General features: G+C 39.4%; 1 pseudogene; it reads right to left on the bottom strand.

Moving 5' to 3' along the window:
• Positions 1-5,593: 5,593 nt before the first annotated feature.
• Positions 5,594-6,167, bottom strand: LOC145161085 (histone H2B.9 pseudogene; annotated as a pseudogene).
• Between the last annotated feature and the right edge of the window lie 10,120 nt (positions 6,168-16,287).

Consider the following 16,287-nt stretch of genomic DNA (forward strand, 5'->3'; position numbering starts at 1 on the left):
CAACTCGTCGAGTTGAGTCGTGTTTGGCCACGTGGGATTAATAACCTACTTGACGAGTTTGAGAGTCAACTTGCCGAGTAGACGCTGAGTGATGAAACCCTAAATCTCCGGGTTTGGGGCCTATTTAAGGACACTTATAGCCTCATGTGCGGCTCATCAGCTGCCCATCTTCACTGAGAGAAAACCCTATTCGGCCATTGAGCTAAGAGAGAGAGTATTTGAGCTAACTTTGAGTGTTTGGTGCATCTTTGGAAGAGAAGGGAAGGACTCCAAGCCAAGGGACGAGAAGGGGATGCTAGATCCGTGGTTATTTCATCCTAGAGCTTTTGTGAATGGTAAAAGTTCGCACCTTTCTCATTTTATTGAGTAGATCTCATGATTTTGGGAGTTTAGGGCTTTTTCCATCTAACTTTAGGACTTTGAGTGTTTTGAGTTCATATAGAAGTTTGGACTTCAGATCTGGACCATGTGAGGTCCCTAGAGTCCAAAGGTTCCTGCTTTATTCAGCCATAATAGAGCTCTTGAGTGAAAAACCCATAATAAAGCATGTTATTGCCATTTCAAGCTCTAAGTGTCATGCATGGACGTAAATCTCGTGGCTTTACGTGATAAACAAGCCTTAAGAGTTTAGATCTAGAGTTTGGGAAGGTTTTCTGCCTTGAAATCGCCTGAATGAGAAAAGAGTTCGAATGAGCTCACCGAGTCGATGAGCCGACTCGACGAGTCGGTTAGGGTTTGTCCCGATGAGCATGATCATGCGATAGCTCGACGAGTTGAGGGTCAAATCGACGAGCTGAGTTGAACCTTCACGAGACTTCTGAGGAAAACAAGTGGACTCGACAAGTCACATGGGTGCACTCGGCGATTCGAGTCAAACATGGACTGTTGACTCGAGTTTGATTTTTGTTGACTTTAGGGTTTGGTCAAATATGGATAGTGGAGACCATGGAGGGGTAAAATGGTCTTTTACGCATACAAAAGTTAGAGAGAGAGATAGAACAACCCTTGATATATTTTGAGCATGAGTAGAGTATTAATTAGAGATAATTATCCTATGTGTTAGGCGGAGGCTAGTTCGAGATTTCCGAGTACGAGACCTTTACTTGCTTACGAGGTGAGTCTTCTCACTATACTTACCATGTGTGGTATCTTTGTATGACTGAGATGTCTTATGTGCTTATCTGTGTATTATGATATTCTGCATTATGTCTTTGTGATTTATGTTGAGTATTATTATTATTATGAGCTTACTGAGTTAGGACCGGAGGGTCCACCCGAGTGTGGGATCGGAGGGTCTCCACTGGAATACATTGACCGAAGGGTCGTATTGAGTTAGCCTCGAGTGGGTAACATGATGTGTGGGGTATTTTGGGTAACTCACTAAGCTTTGTGCTTACCGTGTTATGTGTTATGTGTTTCAGGTACTACCGAGGATCGCGGGAAGGCCCTATATTGATTGTACACACACTTGCATTGGAGATATGTTTTTGGAGGATCCTGGATTGTGATAAACAATTTTTGAAAAATGTGTTGATGTTTGATACTTGAGATTTTTGAGAAATGTGACTTGTGTTTAGTTGTGTTTGAAAATGAAAAATTTGGTTTGAAAATTTACGTCGTTACAGCTCGTATGTGGGCGATATAAATTTTTGAAGATTCGAAGATTTACCTGTATCTGATGCCACGTCTCAGCACCAGAATCGTTGTTTGATGCCTACGCAACACCACAATGTGGCATGCTATAAACCACGACGTGACACGAACCTGGACAACCAATAAACAACAACTGAACTTTGCTCATTCCTCACACCAATTGGCTTCAATACTCTCCATTCCCTCTAGGAGAAATTATCATATTCTAAGCCCAATCCTCTAAGGATTTCGACTACTTTAGCAAGGCTCTGAAGCATCAGAGGGCCCGACAAAAAGAAATTTTCAGAATCGAAGTTCTGCATGCGAACTTTCCGAACTTTTTTCATAAAACTTTGTAAGTTAAGTTGCACTTACTATGCTTTATGTGTAACTTATATTTATATTCATAGTCGTTATTATGAACCTATAAATAATATTTATCAGTGATTCAAGTTATAATATTGATTGATCTACTTACAGGAGTGATGTCTAGGCTATATCTAGTGAGGTGTTTAAAGTGGATTTTCCAAACATTATAATTTGTATACCAAACGGATGCTACCTCCGATATGATCTTACATGGTTATTCCTAATCAGATTAAACTTGAAGTATTCATTGGGATTATTGAGGAATGTAGGGAATGTTTAATATGATTTTATAGATACAAATGAATACTGAAGCTTAGTAATATCATATAGAACTTGAAGTATTCATTGGGATTATTGAGGAATGTAGGGAATGTTTAATATGATTTTATAGATACAAATGAATACTGAAACTTAGTAATATTCGTATTTAGGTAATTCAAATAGGAAAATCAGAAGTTTCAGTCAAGAAGCTAATTTTCCCGTGAGTATTACACATCAATTAAGTGAGTGCATAGTTACTTTCATGAACATGATTTTAATACAAATATTTATTAACAATATTAAATATATTTTGAAAGCTAATATGTGAATTAAATGCTTATTATTTGGAGTATGTGTTAAATATATTTGATGACATACACTATGTGAACCATATATGGTTATATATGTGTTAAGGTGTATATATGATATTTTTACATCATAATCTTAATAAAAGTAATATCACTGAAAAGATTAATGTATATTGAATATATATTACTTTGTGTTAAATATGTACACTAAATTAGGATAGTGTTAGCTAAAGAGAACTAATATTGGAAGTTGATTACAAGGATTGTAATATAGTCTAGTTTATAAACTAATACGCATAAAGGATGCTTAGATCCAATTAAGTTGGATAAAAAGTATATTGTATAATCTATTGTAATAATGTTAGTTATACTCTGTATTGTAAAGATATTACATAGGCAGAAAATTTGCGTTGGAGGCTCATTATGGATATTGTAATCTCGTGTATTTATACATTAAGAACTAAAGGGGATGCTTAGTTCAATTAAGTTTGGACATTGGGTAGCATTATATTGAGTGTGTGTGTGTGTAAGATTGGAACAGGGGGTAGAACTCTCTCTCTCTCTCTCTCTCTCTCCCCCTCTCCCTCTCCCTCTCCCTCTCCCTCTCCTTCTCTCTCTCAAGATGACACCAATGATAAGATCTTAAGTGGAATCTAGGTGGACCCTGACACCGTCAACACCACTACACTTAGTCGTGATTCCATTTTTGTACGGTCCTCCTTAGGCTGATGGGAATAGTGTCACACTTGTCACGGTCCACGTAGGCGTCACATCAGTTTTGCAACACTCCTTCAAAATTTTGCCATTTTCATGGCATGGGTTGCCACACTTGCCATGATATTTTTTAAAATTAATTAATTGAAAAAAATAAACATTTCAAACATATTATTTTTTTAAAACTAAATTTTCATTAACTTCAAACACAATCACAAACTTACACTTAAAAAAACACATTTGAAATTAAACTAATACACACTTAAACTTGAAAAACATAACAAGCTAGAAAAAAAAACGTAAATTAAAAGGCAATGAATTTAAATTTGAGCAAAATTTGGGGGCCGCCTCACAATTTGCCAAAACTCAACAAATCGGAAATATTTGTTAGTTTCAACACGGCAAACCTCAAGAGAATTTTATAGCAAAGTATTTTCATTTTCACCATTACCAACTTCATGCATTACCCTACGAAACATACTGTTAAACTGAGTTTTAAGTGCGTTTGCGTGTCTCCATTTGGAGTAGATTTCTTCTTTACCTCGAGGGATCGGGGCTTCGCATTTGTATTTTTCGGTGACTCTCCTCCAAAAAGGTTATCGTATGGAGGTTAACGTGGATTGAGTCTTCTATAACGTCAAACCATGAACAAGCCAATAACATATCTTCTTCAGGGGACCAAAAACGACCCACATGAGCCATTAGCAATGAGGTTTTGAAGAAGATGAAAAATAAGAAAGTTAGGAGAATTAAATTGAGAGGATTTGAAGGGGATGAAGAATGAATAAGGATAATGGTATTTATAGTTGGAGACTGAGGATTTAAAATTTGAAATTTTGACAAAAAAAAGGTTATATTTTTTAAATTGATTGTTTTTTTTTTCTGAAAAGAATGTATTTTTTGAAAAAAAAAAAGAATTTAAGTTAATGGGTAAACAAAAAAATAACTTTCTCTCTCATCGGTGAAAGATCACCGAGATGTCAAACCGAGCTCAGCATGCTGAGACCTCGGCCCGGTGTTTGCCGAGGATGCCAAATCCACTCCGATGAGCCTTAAAATCTCTCTGATTCATAAAAAAATTATACCACTCCACCTCACCTTAGATCTATCTCATTCTTTATATATTTATCGGGAAAAAAATCCTTACAACCATTGTATGATCATAGAACTCCAAAACCTATCACTCTACTTCATTATTAAAAATAAATAATAAATAAATAAATAAATAAAACTATACCACTCCACCTCAGCCACTTACAACCTTTATGCAACCCTATTTGAAGATGTTCTTAGAGATACGTTTACTTCCTTGTGAGGATTTGCTCCTGTTTGATACCGGTATAAGCCAAAAAAAAATGTTTAGGTAAAAAACAACTTATAAATGTTGGTAACCTCTAATAAGTTAAATAGTGATAAGTAACCTACCATTTACTTATTAAAAACTCATTATTTCACGAAATAAGTTATAAGTCAAAAAGTCATAACTCTTTCTAAATAAGTTTTGCCAAACACCCTTTGAATTCTTCTTTCTTATACGCCTTAAAGGCTTGTCCTTTCTCGGAACCGGATCATATACATCTGGAGCCCATTTGACTCTCAACTTCACTTCTGGAACCACTCCCCGTTTCTTACGGCTACCTTTCATGGCAGATATAGCCTTCAAATGGGTCTTGTATACAAAACACAATACAAAGCACGACAAAAATCAGACTTACAAGGTACAACTGAATGACTGATACATATAACAAAAAATATAGTTGCGCTGAATACTGAATGCTTACAGGGAAAGATATGGAACTGCAGCCTGATGGATCAACAGATATAACGTTGTCATCAGGAGAAGAAAATGTTGCAGACTTGCCAATATATTTTTCAGGAGATTGAGAATTTATTTTGGTCTGATGAGACAGGTAATACCAATGAAGATTTATTAATTTACCTGCAACATACATAAAGGTGTTTTAAGACCAAACGTCCTTCAACATCAACCAATAACTGAAATTAATTGTAACGAATTGGGGATCATGAATATAACTGGATGCACTCTTCATGCTCCAAAAAAGACAAAGACGTTGAGATAAACCATATATGAATATAAGGATTCATTTGTCAGTTGAGTAAAATAATATGACGCAGCTCTATCGATTTGAGTAAAGAGTATCGATTATCAAACTCATATGGACCTAATTCAATCAGCAGTTGCCTCTAATGACAACAAAAGGCAATCTAGTTCAAAGAAATCATACGTAACGTAATGATCTTGATTTGAGTAAAGAGTATCGATTATCAAACTCATATGAATACAAACATGGAAAATTCAAGAAACCCTAGATTTCTTGAAGAATATCATTGATCCAATCACACACAAAAAAAAATCTCTATATTTCTAACATCAGATCTAGGAACTGGTGAATTTAGTAACAGCTTTAGTACCCTCAGAAACCGCGTGTTTCGACAACTCACCAGGCAACACTAGCCTAACAGCAGTCTGAATCTCACGAGAAGTGATTGTCGGTTTTTTATTGTAACGAGCGAGACGAGACGATTCCTGAGCGAGCTTCTCGAAGATGTCGCTGATAAAACTATTCATGATCCCCATGGCTTTTCCAGAGATGCCGATATCAGGATGAACTTGTTTCAAAACCTTGAAAAGGTAGATCTTGTATGTCTCGACGCTCTTCTTGCTCTTTTTCTTCTTTTTCTCTATTCCGGCACTTGAAACGCCTTCTTTAGGAAGCTTCTTCTCGGCCTTCAATGGCTTCTTGTCTGCTGTCGATGGCTTCTTCTCGGCCGTCTTCTTGTCACCCTTTGTTGGCGCCATCTTGTGAAACAGAAGAATTTGCTAGAGACGATAAGATACTAGGTTAAAATTGACAAGCTGTCGGTGGTGGAATTTAGATCCGATTGATTTGATTTATATAGCGACGCCATCTTGATTCCTATTGGGTGAGAAGGTATCATACGGATTGATGACTAGGCAATCGAGTGACCCGAGCTATCTCATTATGTTCCATTTTGCAGATATAGTCCCCAAATTTAAACTTCATTTGCAGGATTTCTCCAAGTCGCTTTTATTTTACCAAAATGTATTTGTTTAAAGCCATCTATTATCCATCCCCCGATTTATATATTTTATATAAGGTGTCCGATGTATTTAATGTAACAAAATTAATGAGTCGAAAGTGTTTAATTATCGGTCAGATTTAGGGATGTCAAAAACTCTTGTGGAATCCTGACCCTACAATAGTTGTTACCGTACGATGATATTTTTACAATATTTTAAGGTTCATGGACAAGTAAACGTTTTACTCTTGTTTTGTTTTATGAGCACGGAGCTTAGGGAGCTTAGGGAGCTTCGTCTTGAATATTATACATGTGCTTTGAAATAATTACCTTATATTTAACTATTTTTATTTATAAACATAAATATTAAATTTAAAGTGGTTATTGTGTAATATATGTTTTGTATATGAATAATTAGTGTCATACGTAAGGTTAAACGAAATAAATAGTGAAAAATAGTCACCATGTGTAAATGCTTGATATATATGTAATCATTGTTTTCAAATGATTTCGAACAAGTATTTTTGATGTTAATAAGCTTGTGTCATGCCTATTAGTTGAGTTGTGACATCGCTTATGCAAGTCCTGGTAAGGGTGAGCATTTGAACATCTAGACCGAGAACCAGACCTAAACCTTGACCGGGTAAACCTCAACAAGTCTGATCTAAGGTCCATCAATTTATGCAAAACAATTCTGGTCCAAGAGTAGGTTCGGTTCGGTTCAGTCCAAATGCTCACTTTTACATCTAAGAACTAGGAACCAGACCAAGACATGGACCTGGTAAGCCTCAACAGGTTCGGTCCAAGGTCCACCAATTTCTACAAAACCGGTTCGGTCCAAGAGTCGGCCCGTTCCAAATGTTAACCCCTTAATTATAAGGACATGAAATTTTGAGTAAGTTGACTTTCAGCTAAATATTGACCAGAAGGGCAATTTGGTCATTTACGGAAAAAAGATGAGAATATCAAGTTGTAACTTCATGAAAATGGCCAAGATAAGTTTAAGTCACTAAGAAGAAGTTAGATGAGTAAGTTATATAGAAAAAATGCATGAGAAGATACATTTTGGCCAAAAGGGTAAAATTGGTATTTTATATTTTTTGGGCCAAGTTTGTGACTTAATAAATTAAGACCCATATTAAGTCAATAAGATATCATTTAAAAGATGTGTAGAGTAAGTTCTCACCTTCACGTGGATATAAAGAACATCGAAAACAGATAAGAAACGAAAAATATACAGATCTAATGAATCACTACATCAGACAATCATGCGATAAACCAGGATAACAATCCAAAAGGGCCGACCTTGGTGCCTTCGACCCAAAGGTACAGTAAGGAAAACTCACCTCGCAAATCGGACAAAAGCTGATGAGGTCCTGACTCTAAATCCCAGCTCTCAAACCAACACCTACTCCAACCAAATGACCAAACACAATTAAACTCCCCAAAATACCAAAAATACCCTCAAGGTCCAACTTGGTAAAACTTGGTCAAAGTCGAAGTCAAATGATCAAGGTCCAAAAGTCAATATCTCTTCCCAATGGAGTACGCCCTGTGTATCAAGAGAGCACGCCCAACGTACTCTGATGTTGACCAAAAGCGTGGCGTTGACCGCATGCACGCATCGTGTCACACCCCGAAACCGAAGGCGGAAACGTTCCGGGGCGGAGGACGTCATGCGTAGTATCACAACAGTTGTATCATAGTAAGCATAGTAAACACAACCATTACATTATAATAAGAATATTTACATTGTTTAAAAACATGGTTTATACATGTTAGTATATATAGCAAAAGTAAAAGATGTGACTTCAGGATGTTCCTTCTTCTCCAAAAGTTGGCAAAAGTACCTGCCTATTGATGCCCTGAGAATACAAGCAGTTTTAAAATATCAGCATAAAGCTGGTGAGTTCATAAGAAGTTAATTTTGGTGAAAGGAATGTTTCCTTGATTCTTTGAATAGTTGTTTCCCAAGAAAAATCCCATATTTTCTTATGAAAGAGTTTTGATTATCCATTAGTTACACATTAAACAGACTATTTATGAAAGATTAAGTTATTCCAGAAAATCCCATATTTTCTTAAAGGTTGATAGTTGATTATCCATACACGAGTATCTACCATACTCGGACAACAATTTTCTTTCCGAAGCTCTGGTTATACCCAAAGGAGTATATTAGCCGTATTTTCGAAGCTCTGGTTACACCCAGAGGAGTATATTAGCCGTATTTTCGAAGCTCTAGTTACACCCAGAGGAGTATATTAGCCGTATTTTCAAAGCTCTGGTTACACCCAGAGGAGTATATTGGAAAAGTAAATTCTCGTTACCTAAGTTGTGAGTGCCATAACCGTACTTTGACTGGATAAGGCACGAACGGGGGCCAATATCTTTTTAAGACTTTGTCACCCCTGAACGTAACGGTTCCGCTGTAGCTAGCAGCGAGGGTGTGGGATAGTCAGTCCCGTACAGATCTATACACAATAGTCACGCTCTCCCTCCAAGATATTCGGGTTATAAGTCGTAGTCCTCCACTCACGAATCCGGGGGAGTGTTACCAAGGACATGTCTCAAACTTAGCTTAACGAATTTACAAGTAATAGTACGAAAATCCTGTTTATGATTTGCATGAATCCTTTATGAGACAATACATATTATGATAAGATTCACAAGTTCCTTGCTTTAGATTTGAAAACTGTTTCTACGAGTTGATTTCTTAATCGAGTGGTAAAACGGTTTTCTGTGTTAAAAGCATACAGAACATATAATTATTTTAAAAAAATAATATATTTGAGCACAAGTTTCCTTGTACTTTTTGCTTGTATTCCCCCCCTTGAAAACATGAAACTTTTGGAAAAATATAGGGGTATGAACTCACCGATTGACGTGGGATCCGAGAGTAAGTTGCTAGGAATTTTTGAGTGTCAATAAAAGTCTTGGACACAAACAGATCCTATTTAGCATGAAGAAGTTCATATATATACATTAGGTGAGGGTATAACACTATTCGTTATGGAAGGAAACCACCTTAGGGACTAGGAAACACTTAAAACTAAGTGTTAGAATCACATGTGATTGAAAATGGGGAGTTTACGGTCGAAAAAGGAGTTTACGGTTCATGGGTTAACGGTCCATGAGTTTACGGTTCATGGGTTTACGGTCCATGAGTTTACGGTCCAGGTGTTTACGGTCGTAAAAGGGGTTTACGGTCCAAGTGTTTACGGCCGTAAACACTTCGACGAGAAGTGCGATTTTCGGTGTTTCAAGGCCCTTTCTAGTCTTCTGGAAGTGTTCTAAGCTTAGTTTCTATGTTTAGGAGGGTGTTGTGGCAACTTTGTGCCACTTAAATAGAGTTTACGGTCAAGGGAGATTGCCTTGACCGTAAACACCCTTCTGGTCACGATTTCTAGATGTTAACAAGTGATTCTTGTATCCAACAAGCTAAGGGTAGAGTACTTACGAAATAGAAGCTTGAGAGGGTGGTTAGAGTCCCAAAAACACTAGTGTGTGTTCTTGGTGAGAGAGAAAATCTAGAAAAATGATGAGATTTATGAGTTAAGAACATGGATTTGCCACTAGAAATGAGATAGAAACATAATCAAGGTGAAGAATCACTTACATTCTTGAGGATCTTTGAGAAAAATCGAAGTTTGTAGAGAGAGAGTAGAGAGAGAAAGTCTTCTGGAGTGTGTAAAGTGAGAAATGGAGGCCACTCATCCCTTATATAGGGGTGAGTTTACGGTTAGGAGGTGGGGGAGGGTTTACGGGCGTAAACAGTGTTTACGGCCGTAAACAGTGTTTACGGCCGTAAACAGTGTTTACGGCCGTAAACAGTGTTTACGGCCGTAAACAGAGTTTACGGTCGTAAATCGGGTTTGCGGCCGTAAACTCCTTTTGAAGAGTCGTTTGGCCCGAATGCTATGTTTCGACTTAGAAAACTTCGTTTTCAAATACGGAAGTCGATCGAACTGAGTTTAGAATATTCCGTTAGACTAAAAATTATACTAACGTGAACGGAAATAAATTCGAAAAGATTTATTTAAACGCAAAGTCCTTCCCAAACTATCAAATTTGACAGAATCAGATAAGAATCCAAATTTGATTAATGGAAAGTTAGTAAGGATAACGGAAAAGTTTCGGGTTGTCACACATCGTACCACCAAGAACCCCAGCGTATGCAACCCAGTCCCAAAACTCCATTAAGAGCTTATTTCATTAAGTTCTTACATCTAAAACTCAAATCCAAGCCCAAAATGATGTCCTAAGTCATAAAGTTTCCAACTTTATGACTTTGCATGGCTATAAAGTGCTTAATGTCCAAAACCCTAAGTTCTTAACCCAAGAATACATCATAACTCTTGCATGAAAGGGATAGAAGGGCCAAGATCACATTTTTATAGTTCATAATAGCTTAAATCCATTAGAATGGTCCTAACGAACATTAAAGTCTTTAAGTCTCAAAGGGACCCAAAAGTTCATATTTTTTAACTTAATCCATTAAGTACAAGTCTCCAACTTTCAGATCATAATCAAAATGATGTTTAGATGGATAAAGTTTCTAACTTTATCCATAACAATATCACAAACTTTCAAGATGTAAACTTTATGCACTAAAAATACCAAAAGCTCATAACATCCTAAACTAGCTTGATCTAACAAATGCATCATTAAGATTTAAACTTTATACCTTTGGAAGATAGATCAAGGTGAACAAAGTTCAAATCTACAAGCTCCAATGCAACCAACACTTCTCCAAGAAGTTCCTTCTTCTCCAAGGTGCACCATGCATAATTCAAATCACTCAAAAACACCTTCTTTTAGCATACAAGGCTTAACTATGATTAGGGGTTCATGGAAGGGGTGTTGGAGGGTGGAGGCTGAGAATAGACTGGGTTTGGGGGAGTTAAGGAGCTTAAATAGGGCTCAAACCACGGAAATAGGGTTAAGGAACCGATTTGTGTACACCCAACATACTTATGGTACGCCCAACGTACTCAGGGTGCCTCAGTACACCCAACGTACGCCCCTCTATACGCCCAACGTACTCAGCATAACCTAAAACCGACCAAACTTCAAATGGGAATAACTTTTTCGTTCTAACTCCGATTTTGACGTTCTTTATATCCATAGAAAGGTAATGAGAAGCTCTAAACTTATTTTAACTCATACATGCCTTAAAACTTTCTAAACAAAAATCACAAATTCATAAAAGCCCGAACTGACAATTTACCAAAATACCCCTTGACGCCAAAACACATACCGAACTCCCGGATCATCCAAATTACAATACCCACACCCAAATGGGTCTAAATCTCTTCTTTTCCTCAAAGGCCCTAAGCTTGATGATACTTGGTCTTTGGGTCACCACCCCCACATAGGAAATGATTCGGAACAGGGTGTTATAAATCTCCCCCACTTAAATTAGATTTTGTCCTCGAAATCTGTAACGACCCAAAAATCAAGGGTAAAAATTTTATTTTTAATATGGCTAGAACATCGATACCATTTATTTCAAACATTCCAAATCATCATTAAGTGAAATAATTATCAGAGTTCGTCCCAAAACCATTCATTGCGGAAGTCATAGGTGTGTGCACTGCGATCAATCCGAGCCCTTCATTTCCAAATCGATGCAACTTGAAACCAAAACTGTAAACCGTAAGCACAAAGCTTAGTGAGTCCCCCAGAGCATACCCTACACACAATCCACATAACACATCGTATTAGCTGTAAAAAGCTATCTCTACCGTTATCACATATCAATCAGCTATAAAAGCTACTCTACCACATATCACATATCAAATAGCCATAAAAGCTCTCTCTACCATTAGCACATATCAATTAGCTATAAAAGCTACTTTTGCCACATATCACATATCAAATAACTATAAAAGCTATCTCTACCATTGGCACATATCGATTAGCTATACAAGCTATCTCTACTGTTAGCCACAAAGGCTATCTCTACCATTAGCCACAAGGCTATCTCTACTATCAGCCATAAAGGTTGTCTCTACCATTAGCCACAAGGCTATCTCTACTATCAGCCATAAAGGTTGTCTCTACCATTAGCCACAAAGGCTATCTCTACAGCATATCACGCATACATACATATCACACACCTCTACATAGCAAGTATAGTAACTATCATAAAATGGGTCGGCCTTGGTGCCTTAGACCTATTGGTATGGTGAGAAGACTCACCTCTCAAAGGCTGAACTGGCAAACTGGATTCAGGTATGCATGTGCTGCTCTTCCCAAACTGTTTATGATCAATGAGTAAATATCTCAGCATAGTCCCATAAATACCCCCAGGGTCAACCCTGGTCAAAGTCAAAGTTTATAGTCAAGGTCAACAGTCCATATTGACCTTGACTCACCGAGTACAATCATTCACTCGTCGAGTTCCCTGCTTAACTCGTCGACTCGCCGAGTCACCCGAGGGACTTGTCGAGTTCCTTGGTGTTTACGACCGTAAACCACCAAACGTACACCTTTGACCGTAAACCCTTGGCCGAACACCCTTGACCGTACACCCTTGGCCGTACACCCTTGGCCGTAAACGAGAAAACCCTCTCGACTCGCCGAGTCACTTGCACGACTCGTCGAGTCCCCCAAATTTCATCATGATTACGGTCCTTTCTAGTGGGACTTAAGGTCCCAAACTTTAGATCCATCATCTCCTATTGTAGATTTCACGTAAAGTTACAAACTTTACGTGCATGCAGGGTCTTTTATAACCGTAAACACCAAAACCAGTCCTCCAACAAGGTTTTCATACATAGGGAGGGAATAAGTTTATAAGGCATGCAACGTTATGATATTTGGGACCTAGTGAGGTTCAGATCTGGAACTATACCCCTGTGATAGGTCCAGATCTAGGCTTGCTTCCATTTCCTCAAAGTTTGGTCATGAACTCCCCAAATAGAATATAAGCTTAAGGTAAAAGATTCATACCTCAATTTGATGCCCAAGACGAACTAGATGCTAGATCCAGTGTTTTCCCCGTGATTCTTCTTCTCCAAAATTGGATTCCTTCCCAAATTCCCAAAGTCAAGCTCTCAAATGCACACACTTCACACACTAGGGAGTTTGCGACCGTACACAGAGTCTTATGATGCAAATGGAGGCTATAAGGGCGTTTAATGAGGCTTATATAGGGGCAAACCCCAAAATTAGGGTTTTCATTAAACAGCGCTGACTCGTCGAGTCACTTCCGATTCGTGCCCCTGAAATACGACCCTACTCGATGAGTTGAGCTCCCAACTCGCCGAGTCCGTGCATGAAACTTATCCATTAGCAAGTTTCCAACCACTGCTCAACCAGGTGTTACAACTCTCCCCCACTTGAACTAGACTTCGTCCTCGAAGTCTGCTAACCCAAACAATTATGGGTAATGCTCTCGCATCTCCTCTTCCGGCTCCCAAGGCCATTCGGAGCCCTTTCGATGTTGCCATTGTACTTTCACCGGTCTTACTTTTTTATTCCGAAGAGCCTTCGTCTTCCTATCCAAGATGGCAACGGGCTTCTCAATGTAGTTCAAGCTATCATCCACCTGGATATCACCCAATGAGACAACCGCAGCCTCGTCTGTGACACACTTCCGAAGTTGTGACACATGGAACGTGTTGTGAATCTGGCTAAGCTCCTCTGGCAGATTCAAGCGATATGCTACCTTGCCCACCCGGGCCGTGATCCTGAACGGGCCTATATACCGAGGCCCCAGCTTGCCCCTCTTTCGAAACCTAATGATCCCTTTCCAGGGCGACACCTTCAGCAACACGAAATCCCCCACCTGAAACTAAAGATCTGATCGCCGTCGGTCGGCATAGCTTTTCTGACGGCTCTGCACGACCCGCAACCGGTCGCGCACCTGCTGAATCAACCCAGTAGTCTTGAGCACTACTTCAGTGCTTCCCATGACCCGATGTCCAACCTCATCCCAACAAACCGGGGTCCTACACCTCCGACCATATAACATCTCAAACGGAGCTCAATCGATATTGGCATGATAACTGTTATTGTATGAAAACTCTGCCAGTGGGAGATACGTATCCCAACTCCCTCCAAAATCCAACACGCATCCCCGCAGCATATCCTCCAGTGTCTGGATCGTTCTCTCACTCTGACCGTCGGTCTGGGAGTGGTACGCCGTGCTAAAATGTAGCTGAGTGCCCAACTCCTCGTGGAATTTCTTCTAGAACCTGGATGTGAACCGAACATCACGATCAGAGACTACCGACACAAGAACCCCATGTCTAGCCACTACCTCACGCACGTAAATATCCGCCAACTTCTCAGCGGATATACTTTCTGATATCAGAATGAAATGGGCACTCTTCGTTAGTCTATCCACAATCACCCATATGACATCCACACCCCTCGACGTCCTTGGCAACTTCGTAATGAAGTCCATCGTGATCTCCTCCCATTTCCACATGGGAATGGGTAGTGGCTGGACCTTACCATGAGGCCGCTGATGCTCGGCCTTGACCTTCCTGCAGGTCAAGCACCGCTCTACAAACCACGCAATTTCCCGCTTCATGCATGGCCACCAATAACTCAGCCTCAAGTCCCTATACATTTTTGTAGCTCCTGGATGTATAGAGAACCTGCACTTATGCGCTTCCTCTAATATCTTTTGTCTCACTCCCCCAATCGTCGGTACCTACACCCGACCACACTGTGTCAATAGGCCTCGACTATACTTAACAAACAACGGATACTGCCCTCGGATTCTTTCTACCTTCCAATTCTCTTTCTTTACTCCCTCAACCTGAGCCTTTTTTATCATCTCCAATAATGGAGAGATCACTGTCATCCTCAAACACACATTTCCAATCGGGGAACCTGTCGTCTTACGGCTCAAAGCGTCGGCCACTACGTTGGCCTTCCCTGGGTGGTATAGAATCTCGCAATCATAGTCTTTTAGCACGTCCAACCATCATCTCTGTCGCATGTTGAGGTTCTGTTGGTCCATCAAATAATTCAGACTCTTGTGGTCGGTGTAAATGGTACACCGCCCTCCATACAAGTAATGCCTCCAGATCTTGAGGGCAAACACCACTGCCCCAGTTCCAAATCGTGAGTAGGGTAATTTTCCTCATGAGGCTTCAGTTGTCGCGAGGCATATGTATCACGTGCCCTCTTTGCATCAGTACCGCACCTAACCCCAAAATCGATGCGTCACAGTACACCACCAGATCATCTAATCCCTCCGGTAAAACAAGGATCGGAGCCTCGCACAATCTCCGCCTCAAGGTCTCGAAGGCCAACTGCTGATCCATACCCCACCGAAACGTCACATTCTTCTTGGTCAGACGGGTCAATGGCACCGCAATCTTGGAGAAGTCTTGAATAAATCTCCGATAATAACCCGCTAAACCCAAGAAGCTACGAATCTCTGATGCATTCTTTGGTACTTCCCACCGCATCACAGCATCAACCTTGGCTGGATCAACCAAAATACCCTCCTGATTGATGATATTGTTGGGTTTTGAGCATTCTAACACTCCTATGGTGTACATGCAACCCTATAAACCTTGGATCTATGTTTTCTCTATTATACATGTAAATATTAACTATTCCAAGGTTTCATCCTAACTAGCATATTATGAAGCACCTATACTACAAAGTTCTAGTTAGATGACATACCTTTTGATGTAGCTTGATGTCTTCAAGATTTAAGAGCTTAGCCCCAATAGTGTGGAAGCCTCAAATGGAATCACAAATCACCAAAACACCTTGGAAGAACTTGAGAGAATATGTATGCACACTAAAATCGGCCCACTCTTATTTTCACACGCTTGTTCCAATTTTGTGAGCCAAGGACCCCTTTATATATTATGGAGGATTAGGGTTACATCCATGTAAACCCTAATACCCATGACCTTTCATTTACATAGGATCCATGGGTTAAAAGCTCTATGGACCATCCATGAAA

The sequence above is a fragment of the Lactuca virosa genome, chromosome 2, assembly GCF_052849685.1.
Source record: "Lactuca virosa cultivar CGN04683 chromosome 2, Lactuca_virosa_CGN04683_v6, whole genome shotgun sequence".
Taxonomy (NCBI): Eukaryota; Viridiplantae; Streptophyta; class Magnoliopsida; order Asterales; family Asteraceae; genus Lactuca; species Lactuca virosa.